The sequence below is a fragment of the Megalobrama amblycephala genome, linkage group LG2, assembly GCF_018812025.1.
Source record: "Megalobrama amblycephala isolate DHTTF-2021 linkage group LG2, ASM1881202v1, whole genome shotgun sequence".
NCBI classification, from domain to species: Eukaryota; Metazoa; Chordata; class Actinopteri; order Cypriniformes; family Xenocyprididae; genus Megalobrama; species Megalobrama amblycephala.
The window spans coordinates 9,787,847-9,800,621 of record NC_063045.1 but is presented as its reverse complement, the minus strand read 5'-3'; the positions used below and the strand labels follow the sequence as shown (position 1 = coordinate 9,800,621).

At 36.4% G+C, this 12,775-nt stretch overlaps 1 protein-coding gene and 1 long non-coding RNA gene across 5 annotated transcripts in view; one reads left to right on the top strand and one right to left on the bottom strand.

Moving 5' to 3' along the window:
- The window catches only part of LOC125263495 (carcinoembryonic antigen-related cell adhesion molecule 1-like), a 174,655-nt gene that overhangs the window by 42,136 nt on the left and 119,744 nt on the right, over window positions 1-12,775 (bottom strand). The gene's annotated exons all lie outside the window — the stretch shown is intronic.
- Window positions 2,368-3,348, top strand: LOC125263497. Its single transcript, XR_007183827.1, has 2 exons — window positions 2,368-2,923; window positions 3,008-3,348. It is a non-coding gene; the product is annotated as an uncharacterized LOC125263497 (long non-coding RNA).

Below are 12,775 nucleotides of genomic sequence, written 5' to 3'. Positions count from 1 at the left end.
CGCTTCAATCTATTGCTCTGTTGCAGAGACTCTCTATTTGTTAGGTTGAAATCACAAAACAAAATAGCTACACATAAACGTATCCCTGCTCTTGATATACAATCACTGATGAACATCTTTGGTTTTAATGAGAAAAAAAACATACATGATTGGGTTAGAACCCAGAACCTCTTGCTTGCTAAATGAAAATGCTGCCACGAGTCTATCAGGACAACCTTATAAGAATTGCAGATCCTCGTATTTATTAACTAAGGAAAAAACTATCATATTAATTTACGCCACTGCAAACAGCATCCCCAGCTTCACTTATTACTAACCAGATTGACTTGATTTATGTTAGACATCAACAAAGGTTGTTATCAGAGGTGGACATTCCAGGGGTCAGAAAGTAAAAGTCCTGCCATATTTTTATCTCATCCACTGAAGCATTAATGAGATAATTAAGTGATAAATTGAGTGATGATTGAGCATTATTGAAGACACCTGATGATAACAAGCAGAATCACCAAAGGAGAAAATCACAATTTTTAAGTTACCATCATCGAGGTCAGGGTTTGTTTTAGTTGAGCTCTTGACCCTTGCCTTTTTAGTGTTAGATTTTGTTTGGGCAGTTTTAACTGCATTAAAACCAACCAGACAAGCAAAGTTAAAAGATGATCAGGTGGTGTTGGTTATGTTTTCTCAAAATCATTATTTGATCTGAATCACTGAGCTCATTTAGAGCCCAATCTCTGAGTTAGATATACATTATTGATTACAGCAGCACTGTGATTCTGCAGAAGATCAGCTTATACAATACAGATTTATTTTTATTTTTTTAAAAAGGTGTCCTTATCACAAAAAAAAAAAAAAAAAAAATCTTTTAGGCACACACAGACATCAAGTATCAGCCTGTGAATCTCAACAACGGTGACAAGCAACATATTCTGATCAACAGATCAACTCTGAACATTAGAAAACAAGCTACTAAAAAGTCACAGAAAAACAGCAAAATTTTAATAGTGAGAATAAATGAAATTACTAAGACAATTTAGCTCATAATTTATTCATACAGCAATGCATGATGGGAGCCATGGATGAATTTTGATTGGTGGCTCCCAGAATGCACTGCAACATGCTTTATGATGGCCACCACTGTTGAGATTCACAGGATGATTCTTGATGTCTGTGTGTTTAAATGAGCTCTGCTTTTTTTTTTTTTTTAAATCAGAACTCTAAAAAAAAAATTGTATTGTAAAGCTGATTTTTCTGCTGTAGAATCACAGTGCTGCTGTAATCAATAATGTAAATCTAACTCAGAGATTGAGCTCTAAATGAGTTCAGTGATTCAGATCAAATAATGTTTATGTAAAAACATAACCAACACCACCTGACCATCTTTTAACTTTGCTTGTCTGTTTGGTTTTAATGCAGTTAAATCTGCCCAAACAAAATCTAATATTAAACAGTCAAGGATCAAGAGCTCAACTAAAACAAACCCTGACCTCGATGATGGTAACTTAAAAATTGTGATTTTCTCCTTTGGTGATTCTGCTTGTTATCATCAGGTGTCTTCAATAATGCTCAATCATCACTTAATTAATCACTTATTTATCTCATTAATGCTTCAGTGGGTGGAATAAAAATATGGCAGGACTTTTACTTTCTGACCCCTGGAATGTCCACCTCTGGTTGTTATTGAGAATTAGCAGAGGTTTTAACTCTTTCATTTGAAGTCACCATAATGGTGGATAGTTGTTCCATTAGTTGGGCTCTTCACTCTTAATATTCATTTGTCTTTTCTGACTGCTGTGACACTGTGTTTGTTAAACACATTTGCAGTAGTAATGAAAGTTAAATAAAATAACTTCAGGTGATGATGGCTGTCTGTTGGTTGCTTTGTGGGCGTCATGAAATGGACCGTCATTTGAATCTAACAACTGTGTTGTGCTATTGATTTATCTACATTATAAACTCTGCAGCAGCAGGGGCGCCCGAAAAATGCTGTAAAATAACGGAAAATAAATGTCTTATTAAATGTTTTAAAATAACGGTTATTTTACATTATTTTCTGCCGCTCTTGCTGCCAGAAAAGTACCGATTTTTTTTTACAGTTTATCTATGCTTTTTTTCTGACAGTATATTTCTGTTTTTAAACGGACATTTTCTGGCGCCCCTGTGTACTGTAAATATGTTTACAGCAAGTTAAATGGTACTGTAAATATTAATACAGTATTTTTACTGTAAGTTCAATTTACAGTAACTTACTGGCAAACTGCTGCCAGTAAGTTACTGTAATTTCTACAGGAAATTTTTTACAGTGTATTGAACACAGATATTGATATTGATATTGATATTGATCTCTCAAAGGACTATTCGAGTTAGCAATTATCATTTTCACATCTTTTTATTGCTCCTAGAATAAGCAAATCAGCTGTGCAATCATCTTTGGAATTTGGGCAGGAAATTACAGAATATGGTGAGTTCTGACACCTGTTTTCACCAAAACTATTTTTCTGGAGTTATTATTGACTAATTGTTTTGTCTGATTGTTTGAAGGAGGATGAAGTCAGTTGATTAAGAAATTGGCATGTTGTATTTGTAATAAAGAGTTTTCAACACATTACTGATTTGTTTTGACTGCTTGTATTATGTTCTCATTTTCTACTTGTAGAGGTAGAGAAGCTGGCAGCCGGCACTGAAAACACTCAATGCTGAGGTCAGACCTTACAGAAGTGGTCAGAGAAGCAGGTTTGCGTCCAGAGATGATGGAGTCTTTGTTGACGGGAGTATTCTATGGCCACCAAGTGCAGCACTGCAGCCTGAAACCATCACTTATCTGCTGTGAAGACTTCTTTTTCCTAACAGCTCTACTGTGACAACTCAGATGCTATGGCCCATAAAAGTAAACATCACAACCGTGTGAACTGAGAGATAAACAATGGTACATCCAGTGCGACGATTATAAGTAATATTATATATTGTTTATTGATTTACCACCTCCTAAATACATGTTTTCTTGTGCTAGGACTTCATCTCCTGGTTGAGAAAAAGCTACACGCATCAGTGGTGCTGATGAACTATTTGAGCTGCTTCAAATTCACATCACCAGGGACCACACATGGCCCATCCACACTGATGCAGTGCTGAAGAAGGCTCATCAGTGTCTTTTCTTCCTCAGACAGATGAGGAAGTTCAGTGTGAGCCCCAAAACCCTGAAATCATTTTACACATGCACTGTGGAGAACATCCTGACTGGCTGCATCCCTGCCTGGTGTAGGAACAGCACTGCCCTCAACTGCAAAGCTCTGCAGAGAGCGTTACGACCTGCACAGAACATTGTTGGAGGTGAGCTTCCCTCCCTCCAGGACATCTACACCAGGTGGTGTGTGAGGAAAGCATGGATCATCAGAGACTCCAGCCACCCGAGCTGTGGACTGCTCTCACCGTGACCATCAGGCAGACATTCTCGCTGAACCCACACCAGCAGACTGCGAGACAAGTTCTTTCCACAGGCAATCAGACTGTACTGAACCCGTACCAGTAACACCACACAGCAGCACACCCCACCACACCAACCTCACATGCACTGCACTTTATCAGTTACACTGACTGGACTCTGACTCACCCTGACATTCTGTTTGCACTAATTCATACTGTACTGCACTGCAAAGGTAAATGTATAACGTGATTATTTTGTTTATTATTGTTTTCATTTTGTACTCTGTGTATAGTATAATATTGTACCATGTATTGTTCTCTACCTGTCTCTTATGTATGTGTATATTGTTAATACTTTGTGTTGCGTATATATGCCATACTGTCATGCTGCAGAGTTTGCACTAAAGAATTTCATCACCTGCACACTTGCTTTCATGTCATGTTGACAAAGTGATTTGAATTGGTCATGTCTTTTGTTCATTTGTACTGCACAGTGCTGGACAACAATTTGTAAATTGTTAGAGACATGGAAGAAAAAGATTATGTAGGGACATGGATAAGCAAGCAAAAGGAAGAAAACCAGGAGAGATCTGATAAGGAAACCGGATGTGATTCTGTGGTGCTCGAGACATTTCACCATGCATGCATTTGTGTGGCTTCATCAGTGTTGGAACTGATTAATATAATATAATCTTTACATAACCCATTTTTATTTCTCTTCATTATCATTTGTCTTTATGTGCTACTTTAACTGTACTCATGCTTTATTTGCCAGTAAAGTTTTGTATATGGTGTTAGATAATAAAATATGGTGAATATTCTGTATTAAGGATGGTGTTTGGTTTGATTTAATAAAAAAATACATAATTACCATAATTACTTTAATTGAGACATGAACATATAGTCATAATGACATATGGGACAACAGTTTGTTAGAATGTTACCATTGCATATGCTTAGTGGCATAGATGCTGTGTCAAATACAGTAAATATGTTAAATTTCAGATACATGAAGGCAAGGCTGAAAGGTGTATTACAAGAGACTGCATGGGCTATATTGCTACAGGCACTTTGGGCAATGTACCAGGTAAATATCAACATGTATCATGTACTATAAGCAAGATGAGCATGCACATTTCTGATGTCCAGCACTTGAGGAGGACAAAGATGAGAACATTTTGAGATGATTCCATGATGAGAATACACCTGTGTATGTTTTACTGCCCTTCCACCCTCAGGGGCCCAGTAGAGTCCCTTGGAAAAGCAAGAAAATGCACATTTCAGATGGCTGTAAATCAAAGTCTGATTACAGTATCACAGAGAAAATTGGTATGACAACTACTTGTGCTATGTTTACTAAATAATGTTGGACACAGCTTTCAAATTTCAAATATATATATACGAAAAGGAGGTATAAAGGCGTTTTAAAAAGTGCTCATAATAAAATACCATATTTCAGTCTCCCTTTCAATTATGTCATAGAGGTTTGCACAATAAACATGATTAGACATCCCTTTGTTAATTAAAGAAAGTATTTTTTTTCCATTTCATTATTAAACGTTTTAAACTACATTACCCATAAGCCTCTGCCATTCTATCGATGGAACGCCAAAAACATGGCGCTGTTATTTGTAGTTCAGTGAAGATATGCTAGGGTTAGGATATCGTAAAGAGGTAATTTCTCTCAACACAGCAACACCGCTTTGTTAACTGAATGTATTACTAACGTAATAATAACAGCAAAAAGAACTTTGCAACATTAAACGTTTTTTAATATGGGTTAAAAAGATTGTCCAACCACAACGAGTCCTGCGGATGCCAAGGGAAGGTCAGAGCCTATGACAACCCATTTGAATAGAAGCGTCACACTTACTTGTCCATATATGGTCATTCCTGACAGGATCTTCCAGGTTCAACAGTTCACACAATTTATTTGCCCCCATTAAATATGAAACTAAAATGACAGATTACACTGTGGGGTTAACCTGATGCAGCAATAGATTTGTTGATTACAGTGAAAAAAAAAATTCCCCAAGCAAGGGCCTAATGGTTTCCATTTTATGCATGGTGTACACTAATATGAGTTAATCCATAACATTTAAGTAAAAAAAAAAAAAAAAAGTAGTATTAAAAAAAATAATAATATTGCAGGTGTATACTGTATGGCAGAAATATTAAAATGATTCAAAATGTTTCAAAACTTCTCCTCTGGTAATTATTCAAGCATTGCAGTATTTCTTGACTAAGGATAAATGCAGCTACTATTGAAATGAAGTGCTTATGTGACATTTACAGTGTATTTATAGTGTATTAAAGACAGGCTATACATTTAATAATTTCTGTTTCCTGGAAATGGACCCTACCACCTTGACATTCTTAGCTTTACCAAAAGGCATAATGAATGCACACATTTTGTAGTAATTTCCCAATTTTATTGATATGTCAAACTGTTTAAAGACAAACATAAGTGCCCAGAACAGCATCTTCTGTCACCCAGGAACTTCTCCAGTCTGTGCCACTATGAAGAAAAAAACAACAACAACAGCACATTTGTTGGTTATGTTTTTACATAATCATTATTTGATCTGAATCACTGAACGCATTTAGAGCCCAATCTCTGAGTTAGATTTACATTATTGATTACAGCACAAGATCAACTTCATCAATACAATTTCTTTTTTAGAGTTCTGATTTAAAAAAAAAAAAAAAAAAAAAAAAAAAAAAAGTTATTTTAAACACACAGACATCAGGAATCATCCTGTGAATCTCAACAGTGGTGTCCATCATAAAGCATGTTGCAATGCATTCTGGGTGCCACCAATCAAAATTCATCCATGCCTCCCATCATGCATTGCTGCATGAATAAATTATGAGCTGAATTGTCTTAGTAATTTTCTTTATTCTCACTATTAAAATTTTGCTGTTTTGCTGTAACATAACCAACACCTGATCATCTTTTAACTTTGCTTGTCTGGTTGGTTTTAATGCAGTTAAAACTGCCCAAACAAAATCTAATGTAAAATAGTCAAGGGTCAAGAGCCCAACTAAAGCAAACTCTCATCTCCACGATGGTGGCTTAAAAATTGTGATTTTCTCCTTTGGTGATTCTACTTGTTATCATCAGGTGTCTTCAATAATGCTCAATCATCACTCAATTAGACACTTATTTATCTCATTAATGCTTCAGTGGGTGGAATAAAAATATGGCAGGACTTTTACTCTTTGACCCCTGGATTACCCACCTCTGTACATAGCTGGTCTGTAACGTTGTATTTTGCCAACGAAGTAAAATCGAAACCGTGATATGGCTTTGTGCCTTTATAAAACAGCAAAATACAGCGATTAAGTATACAGTCTGTTTGTGCTGCATGTTTTAAAGAGAAGTGCGCACATTTGCTCGAGATCAACTGGTGATCTGGTGATCAAAATAAAAGCGCAAGGATTTATCTTATTTACTACAAAAGTAGGCTATTGTAATTTCCCTATTCTGTTGTGTAAAGTAACTTTTGTGTAAAATAATTTTTGTGTACTGTTGTGTAATTTTTTATTTTTAAATTTAATTTAGAGTGCATTTGTTACAATATGTGGATATAACTGTCATATGAATAATTATATAGGCCTAAAACACTATTATATTATTATTTTTAATAATTAAAAATAAAGGTGCCCAAGAACGTTCTTTCACAAGATGTAATATAAGTCTAAGGTGTCTCCTGAATGTGTCTGTGAAGTTTCAGCTCAAAATACCCCATAGATTTTTTTAAATAATTTTTTTTAACTGCCTATTTTGGGGCATCATTAACAATGCACTGATTTACACTCGGCGCGTGCTCCCTGCCACATGAGCTGTCGACTATATTACAGCGCATTTACAAAGTTCACACAGCTAATATAACCCTCAAATGGATCTTTACAAGATGTTCGTCATGCATGCTGCATGCATGCTTCGAATTATGTGAGTAAAGTATTTATCTCATTAACGCTTCAGTGGGTAGAATAAAAATATGGCAGGACTTTTACTCTTTGACCCCTGGATTACCCACCTCTGAACTCTACATTATTGAAATGTCCGCGTATTTCAACAAAGAATGTATGATTATATTATATTACGAGATGATATTATAAAAATAAATTTGTTACGAAACGAAACATTGAACGCAGCAGAACTACTTTGACAAGCGGAACAGTCAGAGTAGTGATTAAGTCCAATAAAAAAAAAATGGAAATTTTATGTTATTTCACAGTTACATGTTTTTCCACATTATTTTACAGCGGATATGTAAATTTACATTATATTTCTGTGATTTTACAGAATATTCAAAATACATTAAAAATCTGTAAAATATTAATCAACATTTTATGTAAAATTACACATTATTCTGTAAAAATACAGAACATTTCTTTTAAAAAAACAGAAATTTAATGTAATACTAAAATACATGCAATTCCCTGTAAATTTAATAGTGTAAAATAAATTACAGCAAATATCAGTAAAACAGGCATTTCAGTGTATAATGACAAAACGGGAATATTTTTCTTATTTGTAGCAATTAATAAGAATCATCGCCCCATACACCCCCCCACCCCCCTTAGCGGTGCCCCTGCATGTAAGTGTATATTTTCTTATTTCACATTCACAAAATAATGTCACATACTAATTTGATATCTTTTATCTGTCAGAATCAGTTACATAGTAAAGCTGTGCAGAGCGGAAGTCAAATGTTGAGCTTCATATGAGCAGAAATGGAAGAAATACCCTTCAACCACATGATGCACTTTATTCACACTTCAAACATAAACATCTCACAGCAATCACAAGCTCATACAGAAGCTGTCTGTCCACCCAACATATCAAACAATTTCTGGACACAAAATAACAATTAAAAATACTTTTTTTTTTTTTTTTTTGAAGATTAACAAGTCTTACAGGTTTGGAATGACATGAGGGTGAGTATCCCTTTAAAGCAACAGTTCAACCAAAAATAAACATTTTCCCATGATTTACTCACCCTCAAGCCATCCTAGGTGTATATGACATTCTTCTTTCAGCCAAACACACAATCAGAATTATATTTAAAAAAAAACATTCTGGCTCTTTGTAATGGCACTGAATAGTCCAAAAAGTGCATCCATTCATCATAAAAGTAATCCACACGACTCCAGTGGATTAATAAAGACCTTTTGTAGCAAAGTGATGGGTTTTTGTTAGAAAAATATCCAGATTTAAAACTTTATAAACTATAATCACTGGCTTCCGGCAACAGAATTTGTGATCCTCTCGTGTTGACAGGTGTATACACCACATGACCCCACTCTTTAACTTTCTGTAAAAAACATCACACAAGACATAATGCCAATAAAATTATTATATTAAAAATATGACATCCTGAACATTTATTGAGATTCAATGTGAAATCATATTTTTTTCCCCTTTCTAACATGTGATGCAGTTATTCACAAACGACACATTTTCGATTTAAGAACAATTAAGGAAAGTGTTGAACTACAATGAAACTGTCGGTCAATTTCATTGGTTTAACAAAGGCATTTGACAGTGTAGCCTACATTGTGGCACGCTTTGGAAAATTGCTCGCTCATACAGCATTCCTGTTTGTTTCATTGACCTCTTCTGCAACATTTAAAATGAATCGAGCTGCTGCATCCGCACCGACCAAGACTTCTCTTCCGCGTTGACACGGGAGTGAAAGTGAAAGTGAAGTGACATGTGGCCAAGTATGGTGACATATACTCAGAATTTGTGCTCTGCATTTAACCCATCCAAGTGCACACGCGCCCGGAGCAGTGGGCAGCCATTGCTGCAGCGCCCGGGGAGCAGTTGGGGGTACAGTGCCTTGCTCAAGGGTCTCACCTCAGTCGTGGTATTGAAGGTGGGGAGAGCGCTGGAAATTCACTCCCCTCACTGACAATCCCTGCTGGACCTGAGACTCGAACCCATGACCTTTGGGTTACAAGTCCGACTCTCTATCCATTAGGCCACGACCAGAGGTGGACATTCCAGGGGTCAGAAAGTAAAAGTCCTGCCATATTTTTATTCCACCCACTGAAGCATTAATGAGATAAATAAGTGATTAATTAAGTGATGATTGAGCATTATTGAAGACACCTGATGATAACAAGCAGAATCACCAAAGGAGAAAATCACAATTTTTAAGTTACCATCATCGAGGTCAGGGTTTGTTTTAGTTGAGCTCTTGATCCTTGACTGTTTAATATGAGATTTTGTTTGGGCAGTTTTAACTGCATTAAAACCAACCAGACAAGCAAAGTTAAAGGATGATCAGGTGGTGTTGGTTATGTTTTTACATAAACATTATTTGATCTGAATCACTGAACTCATTTAGAGCTCAATCTCTGAGTTAGGTTTACATTATTGATTACAGCAGCACTGTGATTCTACAGCAGAAGATCAGCTTTTACAATACAATTTTTTTTTTTAGAGTTCCGATTTAAAAAAAAAAAAAGCAGAGCTCATTTAAACACACAGACATCAAGAATCATCCTGTGAATCTCAACAGTGGTGGCCATCATAAAGCATGTTGCAGTGCATTCTGGGAGCCACCAATCAAAATTCATCCATGGCTCCCATCATGCATTGCTGTATGAATAAATTATGAGCTAAATTGTCTTAGTAATTTCATTTATTCTCACTATTAAAATTTTGCTGTTTTTCTGTGACTTTTTAGTAGCTTGTTTTTCTAATGTTCAGAGTTGATCTGTTGATCAGAATATGTTGCTTGTCACCGTTGTTGAGATTCACAGGCTGATACTTGATGTCTGTGTGTGCCTAAAAGATTTTTTTTTTTTTTTTTTGTGATAAGGATACCTTTTTTTAAAAAAAAATTCTGTATTGTATAAGCTGATCTTCTGTAGAATCACAGTGCTGCTGTAATCAATAATGTAAATCTAACTCAGAGATTGGGCTCTAAATGAGTTCAGTGATTCAGATCAAATAATGATTTTGAGAAAACATAACCAACAACACCTGATCATCTTTTAACTTTGCTTGTCTGGTTGGTTTTAATGCAGTTAAAACTACCCAAACAAAATCTAACACTAAAAAGGCAAGGGTCAAGAGCTCAACTAAAACAAACCCTGATCTCGATGATGGTAACTTAAAAATTGTGATTTTCTCCTTTGGTGATTCTGCTTGTTATCATCAGGTGTCTTCAATAATGCTCAATCATCACTTAATTAATCACTTATTTATCTCATTAATGCTTCAGTGGGTGGAATAAAAATATGGCAGGACTTTTACTTTCTGACCCCTGGAATGTCCACCTCTGACCACGACTGCCCCAAAGCGTGTGCTGTCCCAAAGTGAAGCGTGTGCTGTCACCATTCCTCTTTCTCCATTATTTCTTCATGGGACGTACCCTTACCCACAGCAACCACGGCCTACAGCGACGAGACGGAGGACGATTTGCAGATTTAGATTTTGTGGAAAATATCGTGTTGTTCGAATCTACTCAGTGATCTTTGATTTTTTAAATTGTCTGCTCATAAATTTGTTGGCTTCGGCAGCAGATCACACTATAAATGAACTTGTAATTGCTTACTCTAATGTCGTCCATTTGCTTCCGTATGACAGCATGCTGCGTGACATCTACTTTTATCATTCTTTTGCACATGCGGGTCAGTTCAAGTCTATGATCTATTCACATTGGAATCTGAAATTGGCCACGTTTAAAACCACAATGTTAACAGATATACAAACAAACAAACAAAATCCAATCTGAGCAATAAATCAGAACTGAGCACTAGGTTTTGCAGTGTGAACATAGCCTTAGTTTCTTGTGATATGGTTTAATTTAGTGAGTTTCTGTTAAAATGAACACTGTTCACTGCTCAAAACAATCTTCACTTAGTTCACTTAAATTGTAAAATGGAATATTTGTTGTTAACATAGCAGTGAGTCTGTAGCTCCCAGCATGTTTGGCATGGGACTGCAAAGTAAGTGTTATTTAAGTGTTTTTTTTTTTTTTTTTTTTTATGGTTGTATGTATGCTAATATGTGATGGACTAGCAACTGACAACAGAAACTTGGTCTTGTTCTAGTCTTGTTGCATTATTTAAAAAAAAAAAAAAAAAAAATCATGTATATCATGTTTACTGTCACGATTCCTGTCAGTTCCTGGACTCCAATTCCCATAATCCCCCCTGCCAGTCACATGCACACATTCCACATCAATCACCAATTGCCACATACAGCTGTAGCTCATTATCTGGACTATTTAAGTCTCACACACACACATCACCTCATTGCGAAGTCTTGTTTCACCCAGTGTACAGTTCTGAGTGCTATTATCCTGTCTGCCTGTCTGTTACCGACCCTGTCTGTTACCCATTTATGATTCCCTGCTGCCTTCCTTTGGACTGTGTATTGTTTCCTGACCTGTGATATCTATCTGCCTGCCCTGATCTACTGCCTGTATCCTGACCACGATTCTGCCTGTCCCTTGCTGTTCCTGTTTGCTCCTGTTTGACCCTGCCTGTACGACCACGCTTACTTTTAATAAAGCTTGCACATGGATCCCTGCCTGAGTCCCGCTTCGTTACACTGACTAAAGAGATTTTACATTTATTTAAAAGTATTGATAGTGAAGTTTTCACATTGAATGACAATGTTCTGTCTTTTATAATATCTGATATGATACTATTGTGTGTAATGTGTGATAGATCATATACAGACAAAAACACAAAACAAAATCTCACTAATTGCTAAAATAATACAGACTGAGGCCCCGTCCACACTGAGACGCGTTTCTGTGAAACCGCACAAATTTTTTATCCCACGTGTCATTTGTTGTGGGATTTTTTATCCCATGTGTCGACCCTAGTCAGATGCGCTAACACCACAAAACAGCACCAACATCAGCAATAGCAGACTCTACATGCTTGTGTTCGTGCTGCAGAAGCTACTGAACCAAAATAAAGTGTTATTTCTAAGCTTTGCTAAAGTTTGTATTCAGCGCGCAAGGTTTATGCGAAGTCTTCTTTGCTGCTTTAAGTGCATTTCTGCGGCAGAATTACAGTGCCACATAATGGTCTGGGGCATGTATAATACATCGTTTTGAGTCGTTTCAGTGGTTTCGTGTGGATGTAGATATTTTTTGAGACGAGGAAAAAAAAAGATCGGTTTAAGGCAGGGGTGGGGAACGTTGATCCTGGAGGGCCATTGTCCTGCAGAGTTTAGCTGCAACCCTGAAAAAAACACTCACCTGCCTGTAACTTTAGTAATCCTGAAGACCTTGATTAGCTTCAGGTGTGTTTAATTAGGGTTGGAGCTAAACTCTGCAGGACAATGGCCCTCCAGGATCAACGTTCCCCACCCCTG